Source organism: Sceloporus undulatus, chromosome 2 (assembly GCF_019175285.1).
Source record: "Sceloporus undulatus isolate JIND9_A2432 ecotype Alabama chromosome 2, SceUnd_v1.1, whole genome shotgun sequence".
In the NCBI taxonomy this organism is placed as follows: Eukaryota; Metazoa; Chordata; class Lepidosauria; order Squamata; family Phrynosomatidae; genus Sceloporus; species Sceloporus undulatus.
This window is the reverse complement of record NC_056523.1, coordinates 298,601,960-298,614,809: the sequence shown is the minus strand read 5'-3', so window position 1 is coordinate 298,614,809 and position 12,850 is coordinate 298,601,960. Positions and strand designations below refer to the sequence as shown.

The window sequence follows — 12,850 nt, the reverse complement described above, 5'->3', positions numbered from 1 at the left end:
CCATTTTGTACGTGCTTGGCGCGTACTAGGGTTAGGGGCATCCGGAAAGGATGCCCCTTTCTAACCTTAGTACGTGCTGAGCACGTACTGTTTGTCCGTGCGGAACGGGCCAATGTATCAGAAGGGAGTAAGAAGAAACTGTTTCGCTGTACTAATAAGTCCTGTACTCATTTCTTTAAGATTTTTAAAAATGGCTCAACTGAATAATTTTTATTTTAAAAAATAAAACAGCCAAGGAACACAGTCTGCCTGAAGAAAATTTCAGGTTCCTATTATTAAACAGTTGATTTTTTTTTACTCTTTGGTTCATTATAGACTGAACAATTAATTTAGGGATTAATTGTATGTAAACAGGCAAAAATTAATCTCAAGATCACATGCTTTAATCCCTATAGCATGTCATGTATCATGTTAGGATCTGATGCTGATATCTACAGAAAAAGCAAAATGTCTATGGTTTATCTGATTTATTTATGACTTTTTATGTGGAGGTTCTATACCATACAGATGTTGCTAAGCTGCAACTCCCAGCAGCTCAAGCCAACATGGTGACAGAGTCATCCCTCTGCATCCACAGATTTTTTTCTTTTATCCACAGATTCAAGCATCCAAGGTTTGAAATTTTTTAAAAAATGTATAAATTCCAAAATGCAAGCATTCATTTTGACATTTTATATAATAGACACCATTTTACTATGCCATTGTATTTAATGGGACTTGAGCATCCATGGATTTTGTTACTCATGGGGGGTGGTCGTCCTGGAACCAAATCCCAGTGGATAACAAGGACCCACTATACATAGGGAATGCTAAGAATTACATGTCAACAGGTCAACACAGTCATCCAAAAGTGCTAGAGCAATCTGATGCCCTTTAATGACTATTGTACTCTTTGGAATAATATTAATCCAATAAAGATAAAGTAATTTATCCATGGCTCCTACTATTAATATATAATACCTTTTGTCTGTTTCTGTGTGTATGTAGATTGTCCTAGAAGCACACTGTTTAAAGAGTTGTTCTGTGGTTTTCTATTATTGCCTAATGTTATATGCTCATTAATCCCACCCAGAAACATGTTTTATGTTCCTCTAGTGGTGATGGATTGGCTAATCCAGCACATGCTTTGCAAGGCAAAGCTTCCTAATGCTTAGCATAAATCATTGTGGCATGGCCCTGACCAACCTGGCCAAGGGCATGCTAATGCCTTTTATCCTATTGCGTTCAATTTTGCTGAACAGACTGCACTCCAGGAATGCTAGTACAATCACTCAGAAAATTTCTGGTGACTTTAACAACTCCGAAACTTTCAAAGAAAATCCTAAATTTCAGCCCTGCTATTTAGTGGCCTAGTTGAGATAAAAGCAAACATGTATTATTTGATAAAATGTTGACATTTTCTGGTATGTAACCAGGACTTTATCTGTTACTGATTTGAAGATATAGCCTGAGATTTCCAGAATATGACCATAGTGATCAGATGTCCAGAGGCATCTTTGTCCTTCCCCTGCTCCAACCCAAACCTCTAAACACAAAATTCTCAGGCAATAGCACACGTTTCTCAAATGGAACATGGAGAGAAGCTCCTCCTGGCTTTCTTGTTTTGAACCATTCAGCAGCATTTTCATTTTTCTCCCTGTGTCCTCACTTCAGTGTCTCTTGCCTTCACTACTATCTCAGCCTATTCAGCTATACCAGGGGTGTAGCTATGGTAAGAGCCAGTCACTCCCCCACCTCAAAAATTCTACCACACCCTCATTAAAATTTCTCTCGGTCCCCAGATTTATAGCGGAGTGATACATTAAAAATCATTCACGCCTAGCATTCTTATATTTGCTATGTTCACTTTCCCTTAGTAATTTTTCCTGCCCTTAGGAACAAAAGAATGCAAAACTCTGACAAGCTAGGTATGTACGTCCAGCATTTTTCTTTATATCAAGTAAAGTTACACAGCAATTTATTTTCACACTGCTTTTGGCCAAAAAGATCCCCCTAAACAATGCATAAAAATTAACCATCATGGCATCCCCATCTGCAAGCTCAGTAAACATGAAGTGAAGGGAAAGGGGAATTAGCAGTAGAGGTGATATTCACAAGTTTTCAATACCACCCTTTGTTGGATCCAGAACAGGAAAACAATAAAGGTGCTTTCTTTTGTAAATGCTTGAAAAGTAAATTAGTTTTTTGGATGTTGACTCCTAGTTGCCCCAGAGAACATGGCCACAAGTATTCTGGAAAACTGTCATACAGAAACTCTGCCTGACTGCAACAGACAGGATTCAAAGAACCACTGAGTTAGTATTCTACACCTAAATTATCTTTGGGCCTGAACAACTGAAATACCTTCTGTCTAGTTTTATTTAAATTTGTATTCATCAAAGATTTTCCTCTCCTTTCTCATCTTACAGCACAGCAGCGTTGATTTATTAATGAACCATTTCTACCATCACTGACATGCGATTTTTCCCTCTGTGTGTCAGAGGTGAGACTCATGTAGCCTTCTCCACCTCGCTGCATTGAAGTTCCTGACATATCCAATGTTAAGGAATGCTGAGAGCTGCAAGATGCTCATCCCTGCTTTATGTGATCACCTTTGAATGTATGTGAAATTTACACCACATAGATACAATGGACCCTTGGTATCCACTGGGGTTTGGTTCTGGGAACCCCCGTGGATACCAAAATTTGTGGATGCTAAAGCCCCGTTAAATATAGTGGTGTAATCAAATAGTGTCCCTTATATAAAATGACAAAATCAAGATTTGCTTATCGGCATACTATTTTCAAGCTATGGATGGTTGAATCCATGGATAAAGAATCCATGAATAATGAGGACTGACTGTACACTCAGCAGCACTTTCAATAATTGCTGAAGAATCCCTAAAGTGGTTTGGGACAGGAAACTGATCATGGCAATTCAGGGCCAGCCCTACCATAAGGCAAAAAGAGACAGCTGCCTGAGGCAGCAGATTTAGGCTATCAGCTAATTAAGAGTTGCTTCACTTGTTGTTGTCATATTTCTACTGCCAGGTTTCGGGCAAAGTGTTTATGGAGATACAGCTCAACATATCTAATGTGGAGAACCAGCAACCCCACCTCCACCCTGTGTGCCAGGGACCAGCACTATATTTGATGACTTGGGGACTGGGACTGGTCCATGGACAACTATATTTGAGTAGCATTTGGCTCATTGGTCCTGACTGCTATGCAACCTGATCTGGTTTGGGAGGAGGGGAACTGAATTACTGCTCCCTTTCAGGTAGCAAAATGCTTTGACCCAGAGCTGTGGAAAAAAGCCATTGAGAGTGACCTTGATCACACAATTCTTCCCATGCTATTTCCTTCTGCATGGGGGAATCAGGATAGGATGCATCCAGTTTATAGTAGCTCCCTAAACTAAGCACTAGGCCTTCAGTTCCCTGCAGTAGGGACATGAGGCACACCTGCAAACAGCATTATTTCCTTGCTGTTTTCACATTACAGGTAAGATACGAAGTGACCAGCTGGTGCCACTAGATAACTGAGAGATCATTCTACATTCTGGCTTGTTTTCATAGCATCAGATATTGAAAAATGTTGAATGATAGGACAGCTTGAGTGATAGAGGGGTCTTTTGGATGTAAATATTAACAAAACAGCAGGTGTGATAATAATGTAAAAAATCCAACTCCACTCCCTCTCATTTTCATGCATCCGCAAACACATCCTTGTATAGACTTTAGACTTGAGGTGCCTGCAGGACTCAGTCCTATCACCAAGAAAACGTGTTTTTGGAAGCAATCAGAAGTTGCTTCTTTTTGGTCAGGTACCATTACAACAAACTGCAGGTAAAGTCAGCCTTTCCTAACCTGATGACCTTCAGATGTATTGAACTATACTGTAACTCCCATCTGTGAAGGCTAGGTATGTTGATCTAAAGTTACTAAATGATAATAAAGGCTAACCCATAATAATGTATGCATCTATGTGGAAAACATTGTACATGTTGCATTTATACTGGTGAGCTGGATAGCTATGTCTTGTGCTTATATTTGTAGTGTGTAATATATTTGTACAAGAGAGCAAAAACCCAGCTTCTCCATTCGGTCTATTTCCTCTGTGTGCTTTAGGCAGAATTTATTTCTTTTTTAAAAACACACACATAACCCACAATTTCATACATCATTCACAATTTGCTGTAGCATGCCTCTGCAATGCCACAACAGTATATATCCTAAAGTCAGGAGGGAGGGAGCACAGAATGAAATAACATTTATCTGGAAGGACTTGTTTTGAAAAGTTAGGCGGGTTCAATTTCCATTATGCTCCAGGGTGCAGCAACTGCACCAGCAGCAAAGTTCCCTTCTAAAATAGTAAATAAGACCAAAAAGCCCCACACACAAAACAATGCATAGACGTCACTTGCCTGCGTCATCGCAAAGCTCACTGATTAGGCAGCAGGCATTTTCAGCCTTCTGTTTATACACACAGACACTGAAATATTCCAGTGAGATTGATGAAATGCAGCTCACTGAGCTGAAGGATGAGATATGGGAATGTCCCATTATGTAATTAATTAAAGATGTTCACTAAGGGAATCCTATACAATGTATGCATTTGTATGTCTTTGTGCCAATGAAAAACAGATCTGTAAGACATTTCTAACTGCTTTAGAAATACATCTTGGTTAAGCTATTCTTCTGACAAGTTCCAGACTTTCTCAACCAGCCTGGCCAGTGGCCATCCTGACTAGAATCATAGAATCATAGAGTTGGAAGAAACCACAAGGGTCATCCAGTCCAACCCCCCTGCCATGCAGGAATTCCCAATCAAAGACCCTGAGAGATGTAGTTCAAAAAGGTGTTTTCAAGTTTTGTTTGATAATAAAATAAAATTTAACTAAGGCCACACTGCAACTGCTATCATTAGATTATGCAAGTCCTTATGGGCTTACCAACACAACAACCCAGAGAGTTATGTTACCAATATTTTTATTTATCTGATGCAGAACTGACACTGATGAGTGCTGGCTTATACCAGATCATGCAACTAGTCCACAGCCCACAATTCCTAGATCAACTATTATCTGTGTATATCCTTGTTACCCTGGTTCCAGATTCATTCCTTGGAACCTCCCTGTAGTACCACCAGCCTTCAGAATCTCTAATGCTAAGTATATTTTATTAAATCACCCTCTGACAATCCAAATGGACATATAAATATGTACAGAGGGATAGGCCACGGGCTGTATAGACAGCACATTCAAGCATAGGAGAAATGTCAGATAGGGCTAAAAATGGTTTTTAGATGTAACTGTTTAATTTTACTATTTATTTAGTTTATATCCTGCTTTTCTCCCAGTACAGGACCCAAGACTCCATGCCACTGGTAGCAAAAAGAATGTTATATATTATGCCCCACATCCAAGCAGAGTCCATGGAGAATAGGAGGAGAAATGCATTGCACACACCCATACTTGTACACTTTTCTAGTGGCCTGTGCTACCACAGAGCAATGGCACTTAATGGTGACAGAAGATGTACAGTCCTGTCTTTTTAGACTGTAAGCCTGAGGGCAGGGAACCATCCAATTAAAAAGACTGTATGTACAACGCTGTGTAAATTTACAGCGCTTTATAAATAAAGGTTAATAATAATAATAGTACAGCCCTTCCCTCTCTCATTTCTCTCTGTGTTCCACTTCTTAGTGGCAGGGGCCAATAGTCAACCATTCACAAGCTACTGTTGCATCTTGTCCATCATGGGCAAGCAACCTCTAGAGGGGCACAATGTTCCTTCCAAACCCACTTTATGAGACCAAGGCTACACTATATGTTGCTGAGCCTGATGCTGCAGCAGTTCTGCAACTCTCTTCTTGTAACTTCCACTTAAAATAATATAGCAATAGCAAGTACATTTCTATACTGCTTATCAGTGCACTTAAGCACTCCCTAAGCAGTTTACAAACTGTTAGCTAATTGCCCCCAACAAGCTGGGTACTCATTTTAGCAACCTTGGAAAGATGCAAGCCTGAGTCAAGCTTGAGCCTCTGGCTGGTACTGCACTCACAACCTTATGGTATGTGAGCGAGTGGCTGCAGTACAGGAATTTAACCACTGTGTCACCAGGGCTCTTTATAAAATAAGATGCATGGCATATACATTGCCTTGTTTTTAAGCCAAAGAATGTTCCTAGGAGGCTAAGAGTACAATTAGCCCTAAAAACAAGGTACATTTTAAAAAGAGGGGATAAATTAGTTAGGTAGTCCTTGCTGTGATCTCAGAGCTTTGAAAGCTATTTTCTATGACAAGTCCCAGAATACCCCAACTAGCATGACAACTGACCATGCAGGCTGGGAAATTGATGTCGCTGAAGAAAAGTAGCCTTTCCAAACTTTGGGATGTCTCCAACCAGTGACTAGAAATGGTGGAGAGTCCCAGCATCTGACTGATGTTCCATTAACTTTCCAAAGCTTCCTCTCCTTCCTCTGGTTCAGCTCTCCTAGCTCATTCCTCTTCCTATCTCTTCCGCTCTGTTACCAAAGTTGTAGAGGTCTGCAAGAGGGAGAACAAGAGTCTCTAAATTGGACCCGCACCCTCATTTTCTATACATGTCTTCTGTAATTTTTCAGTTTCTAAGTTTAGTTATACACTTTTTTTGGGGGGAGTGGTCATTTCCTATTATGTTGCAGTTTCATATTTTCCATATTCATGTATGTTCACAGACACACACAGAGAGAGGTTCTTCTGTTACCTATATGACTGCATGACAAATAAAGACAGAGCACATTCCTTAAACTGATAAAAATTATCTGTTGTCATTTGACATATTGTAGCACTCTCTGAAAAATATATTCTATTTTTACTTGTGTTTGTGTCTTTTTCCTATTCTTTTTCCATAAGCAGGAACAGCTTCCTTCCCTCTATTTTCCAATCAATTGTTCTTGCTCAAAAAAGTGCTTTCTTAGACAATTATTTGGCAGCCATTTATCTCCCTCATTTAAATTCATCTGTTTTGCATTGAATTCTAAGTCTAAAATATGAAAATTGAATTTAAGAATGTTATCTACAGTTGTGCTGTTTATCACACAGTCTATGAATGCTTACTTCTGAGTAAGCAGGATTCAATGGATCATATTCCCATGTCAGGTTGCACATTAAACTTTCATATCATATTACACTGTTAGCTTTTGCATAGCTTGTTCTAGTTCTTTTAAGGAATGAACCTTCACTGACACAAAAGAAACCCTGGTCCATAACATACCTCAAGACCAAACACTAAAATAGTATGTTGCAAGAGCAACAAGGGCCACACCCTACTTTGAGTCACCAGATGTGCTGTTTTCCAGAGTAGAATTCTAAATTTGAATACATCCTCTGTTTGAAGGGCTGCCCCTTGAAAGGCTGTCCCAGTTTGAAGATCAAAAATGGCAAGGAGAGGGTAATGGGGCCTTCAGGCAGTTCAGCTGCCTCAGAGAAATTGCCCTGATGTTTATATGAAGTGCTTGATGGACTATAGCCGTCAGAATTCACTGGCCATCATGGAGATGAATTCACCAGCCATAAAGGTGATTTTTCCAAACATTGGTTAAATATTATGTCCTCTTTTTAAGCTGGTACACCATCTTCCAAAAATGTCTGCCTGCCTGCTTCTTTTCTGATGCAGCATTCACTTCTATGCTTGCTGAAGGATAAATGTAGCACACTGACTGCATGTGACTCCTAGGCCCTCACTTTTGTGGCCTCCAGAGCCCCCAAACCCCCAAAGTCTCCCAACCCCCCTAATTCTTTTTATAATTGGCATGGATTTTGGAAAGCCCTCCCAAATGTGTGGAAAAATGCAAAAATATTGCCACTCCACCTGCAAAAGGATTCCAGAACCCTATGCCACCCGTAACCAATTCCATCATTCTCTGCTGTCCCTCTCAAAATGTCATCTCCTGTCACCATTTTGTGAAGTACTGCAAAGAAAAGCAGAGGAATTTGAGTTTATTATAATTAGTTTAGTTGGCTTAGTTTAGGTTTGAATGTGATGTACTGTTTCCCTCAGTAATGTTATTCCCTTTTATACAGTTTATTCTTTATGTGTTTTTTTTTAATACGGATATTTGCATTTGGGGGGGGGGGGGGTGCAGCCCACAGGGAGAACAAGGGATCAGATTGACCCATGGGCCCCATGTCATTGCCCACCCTTATCCTGAATCGAGTTCCTCTATAGGCCTGGGGTTCAGGGGTAGGGCACCCTTTTTGAGCCGGGGGCCGGTTGCTGTCCCTCAGGACAACTGGGGGGGGCGGAAGCCGGGGGTGGAGCTTCCACCCTCCAGGGGTGGAGCCACATGCCGGGGGTGGATCTTCCACCTTCTGGGGGTGGAGCCACATGCCAGGGTGGAGCTTCCACCCTCCAGGGGCGGAGCCACACACTGGGGGTGGAGCTTCCACCGAAGCATCATCATCATCATCATCACCACCACCACTATCATTGTTACAGCAGACCTTTGTTACAGCACTTTGGAAAGTCATACTGTCTCACCTTCATAAATAATAAAAATAATGAAATGAAATAAAAAGCAATAATAAAAATAATGAAATAAAAAACAAAAATAAGTGTTATATATTTTTTAAAATTAATAGAAAAAACCCAAGGCAGACCTGAAATGACTCACCTTTCCACCTCCTCCCCCTCTTTCTCATTGAGAGGGCATTTTGCAGAAAGAACACCCAGGGCAAGTAATAATAATAATAATAATAATGGTACAAGCAAAGAAATTACTAAAATGGAATTGAAAATAAACTGCAGCAAGCATGCACAGTTTCAACTCAGAAAAGCCACAAGGTGCTCAGAGGGGATTTTGCAGAAAGAACACCCAGCTAACCCCCTCCCCCAATAAACCAACCTCTGGCCTTGCTTGGCTGCAGCTGCTGCTCTGGCTCCCTCGCTCTGTACTCCTTCCTTCTTCCTCCTCCTCCTTTCCCTGCTCTTAGGGAGGAGGAGGGCGAGGTGGAGCCTGCTGCAGGCCTGCTGCAGCCCCTGGAGCCCTGTTGGAGTGCTACAGGAGCTGCACCAGGCCTCCTACATGGGCGCCGCCATTTTGTTTTTCAAAATGGCAGCCGAAATCTCGCGTGACCTTTGCCATCCTGAGGTCACGCGAGACTTCGGCCGCCATTTTGAAAAACAAAATGGCGGCCGGAGCGGCGAGAAAACAGGGAAAATCGGCGGCAATCGGCGGCAGGACTGCGCAGGGGCTGGTAGGAAGGCCTTGGCGGGCCGGATCCAGCCTGCGGGCCGCAGGTTGCCAACCCCTGGCCTGGGTTTTTTTTAACCAGTAACCCAAACAGGGATTGGCAGCCGGGGGGTGGGGGTTATTGGTAGGTATATATCTCCATACGTTTGCCCCTCTTGGCCCCATTCTCGCTGACACTTTTGCACTGAAAGGAACTGGGAAGATTCAGTTTCCGACCCCCCCCCCCCGCGAATGCCTCCGGAAGCAAGTGCCTACAATAAATACCTTAATCAGGGTATTTAACCCCGGAACACCATTGCAGCTCTTTAAACCAGTTTAAAAGGAAGAGTCCTCTGCTGTCAATCAAATTAGTTATGCTTTCATAAAAGGTGACGTTTCTTGCAGCCATTGGCTAAGCGGATGGGGGTTTCCCCCCTCCTTTTTTAAAAAAATCTGGCGGGCAGGGTGCACAGATGCTGTCAAATTTAAAAACCTCCGGTGTGTGTCTTGTGTGTAGCAAAAGCAAAAGCAGTATCAATTTGCCAAATTGAAAGTGAAACATTTGTAACATTGGCATTGTAGCATTTGCATTTTAAACAAATAATTCTAGGAGCATCTGCATATAACACAAATAAAATTAATAATATTAATAATAAAGGCTCTTAAATTCCAGGGGCAAGAGGAAATGAAAGGGAAATGTAGCACAGGCATTCTAATTGTAGCAGCTGCATATAACACAAATAATAATAATAATAATAATAATAATAATAATAATAATAATGGCTCTTATAAGGTGCTGTCCCAGGAGCAATAGGAAATGAAAGTAGCACAAGCACACACACATTCTATGTCACCCAAAAAATCATACGCACAGACTGCCAAAAATAAAAAATAAAAAGAGAGAGAGGCTCCTTACTCTTGGCTCTGCAGCCCGATTTCCCTACATCCTTCCTCCAGCTTGGCCCCGCAGCCCGATTTCCCTTGGCAATCCTCCTCCTCCTCCTTCCTTCTGTCCCTCCCTGAAGTAAAAATCATGCGCATTTTTTGTCAAAAATAATTTAAAAAAATAAAAAAGGGGGAAAGCTGCCTGGTGCAAGCTCCATTCGTGCTCTCCCTCTGGCCTGCCCTAAATTGACCCTTCCTCCTGCCTCTTCCTTCGCCTCCTCCTGCTCCATTACAGAATGCCCTCCATGGCCCCCTTCTTCCCCCCCAGCTCCTTCCTCCTCCTCCTCCTCCTCCTCCTCCTCCTCCTCTTCCTCCGTCACTTTCTCCAGTTCCCCCCTCTGCCCTCTGTCTGACTGCCCTTTGCAGCCCCCATCAGTCACCAGTCTCCCTTTTTGCCTCCTGTCCCTTTGCCTCCTGTTGCCTACTGTCACCCTGATTCCCCTTTTTTGCCTCCTGTCCCTTTGCCTCCTGTCACCGATTCCCCTTTTTTGCCTCCTGTCACTTTGCCTCCTGTTGCCTCCTGTCACCCTGATTCCCCTTTTTTGTGTCCTGTCCCTTTGCCTCCTGTCACCCCAATTCCCCCTTTTTGCAGCCTGTCACCCTGATTTCCCTTTTTTCCATCCTTCCTCCGGCTCCTTCCTCCTCCGCCTCCTCCTTCGCCCCAATGAAGGGGAGGGAATGCCCTGCCCACTGCCCTCCCTCTGACCTAAATCCCTCCCCTGAACTTGACCCGATCATGATCGGGGGCAAGTTCATATTTCACGGAACCCGGGTTTTTTCAAAAGAGATGGCTTTCGCCCCGATTGTAAATGACCCGCGCTAAGGGGCATTTGCCACGAAATGCTTGTGCATGCCTCGAAATGGATTGTGACAGATTCGGGGCGAATATGAACTTCACGTGGAAGAACCGATTCCTGATCCGGGGTAAAGTGTAGTCAGAATGGCCCCTGAGATCATTTCTTGCTTCTTCTTATCCAGTTAAGCCAGGTAGGAAATGTGAATCTGCTCGATCAGACCTGCATACTTGGAAGCCCACTTTAAAGACATGTTTATAACCAAGTACAAGTCCTTTTGTTTTCTTCTGTGAATGTGGAAAAAATGCAAATAACAAAAAACACTATGTTTTTACCTGAGAGAACACCTATCTAGGAATCTCTAGGTCCTCCAGTGCAGTTTTGTAGTCCAGATCTACCAGAGCTTGACCACAGAAAACACTGGAGGAGCTACATGCCTAGTGGAGTGTTCTCTCTAGGAATCTCCAGGTCCTTCATTGAGCTTTGGTTAAAGTTGACCACAGAGTTGCACTGTGGGACCTAGATATTCCTAGTGAGAATATATTAATAAAATTAGTGAATAATCAAAGCTACAAAACTCAAAGCCACAAATATGGAGGGACGAGTGTACAAGTAAATCAATATCTTACTAGGAACAGTAATTAGGAGGTATTCCTGTTTTTTTCCGCCATACATTCAAAGTACCACCCAGTTACACGCTTGAGTTTGTTAATTTTTTTTGGACTTCTAACTCTCAATCACTCTCTCCTCCAGCCAATGCTGACAATGAGGATTCTGAGAGTTTTAGCACACACACACAAAAAAACCTCTTGTCTAACTTGTGCCCCAGCTTTACACTCTTCCCTGTCCCTTCAGTTCCAAAGCACAGTGAATTTTCTGACACATAACACACCAGATTGCAGTGGAGGCACTGAATGCCAGCAAGTAACAATGTTCTCAATGACAACAAAACTATGCCACTCAGCTTTTGCATATCTATTTTGTTTTTGGCCTCCTCCCAGATCTTTCATATTTTGACAAAGGCTCACAGAAGGTTTAGATGAGCCTAATGTCATGAAAAACAAGCCCTGTGAAATCAGAAATAAGTCTTTGCCGAATTCAAAATATTATATTAACAGTGGCAGAGGACAACCACCTGTCCAACCTTGCGTTCCCATTGCTGACAACATTCTTCCTGGCAAATACTCTGGTAGCATTATTAGCACTACTTACTGAAAGAGGCACAGGAAATTGCTTTTCTTACGCCCACCCCTGCCTGCCTAGCCGCTTACAGTATGCTTTCTGTAGGCGTGTGCCAGATACCAATAATATTTGAAGCAAAACCCATTAGATTATTATTCTTTTTAAAACTCCAGTTGTTTTGTAACAGCAGCTTGATGGCTTTGAACACAAAGCAAACAGAAGAGGTGTTCTCCTTATATACAAATCTATGGAGGGATTTGTCTGATTTGTCACGTGTGCTCGAAAAAAGAAAGTCCTCAGAAGAATGAATGCCAAGTGTTCCGGCATTTGATGGCTGAGGCCTATCCTAAACAGCATAGACCTTTTCACGCTAACAGTTATAGGACTGTGATTTTATTTTAACAGCTATGGCTGCATCCTGTGACATCCTGGGATTTGTAATATGATGAGGCAGTAGAGGTCTCCGGCTGAGAAGTCTAAATGCCCCTTCCTGAACTACAAATCCAGTGATTCCATAGGATGGAATCATGGCATGTTAAAATGGAGTCTTAATGTTAGACAGTTAAGAAAGCACATGGCAACGAAGATTCTTTGTACAAAGCCCCTTCTTTTCCTTTTCCTTCTCTGTCTAGCTGCAAGTTATTTAGTAGTATCAGTACTGGGAGGATCGGGAAAGAGGGTTGTACACAGACTTTTTATGTCATTTTGCAGTGCTATGCCAGCAGTAAACT

The 12,850-nt window shown here is 42.2% G+C and overlaps 1 protein-coding gene across 5 annotated transcripts in view; it reads right to left on the bottom strand.

Moving 5' to 3' along the window:
• The window catches only part of PDE4D (phosphodiesterase 4D), a 574,941-nt gene that overhangs the window by 400,115 nt on the left and 161,976 nt on the right, over positions 1-12,850 (bottom strand). The window lies entirely within an intron of this gene.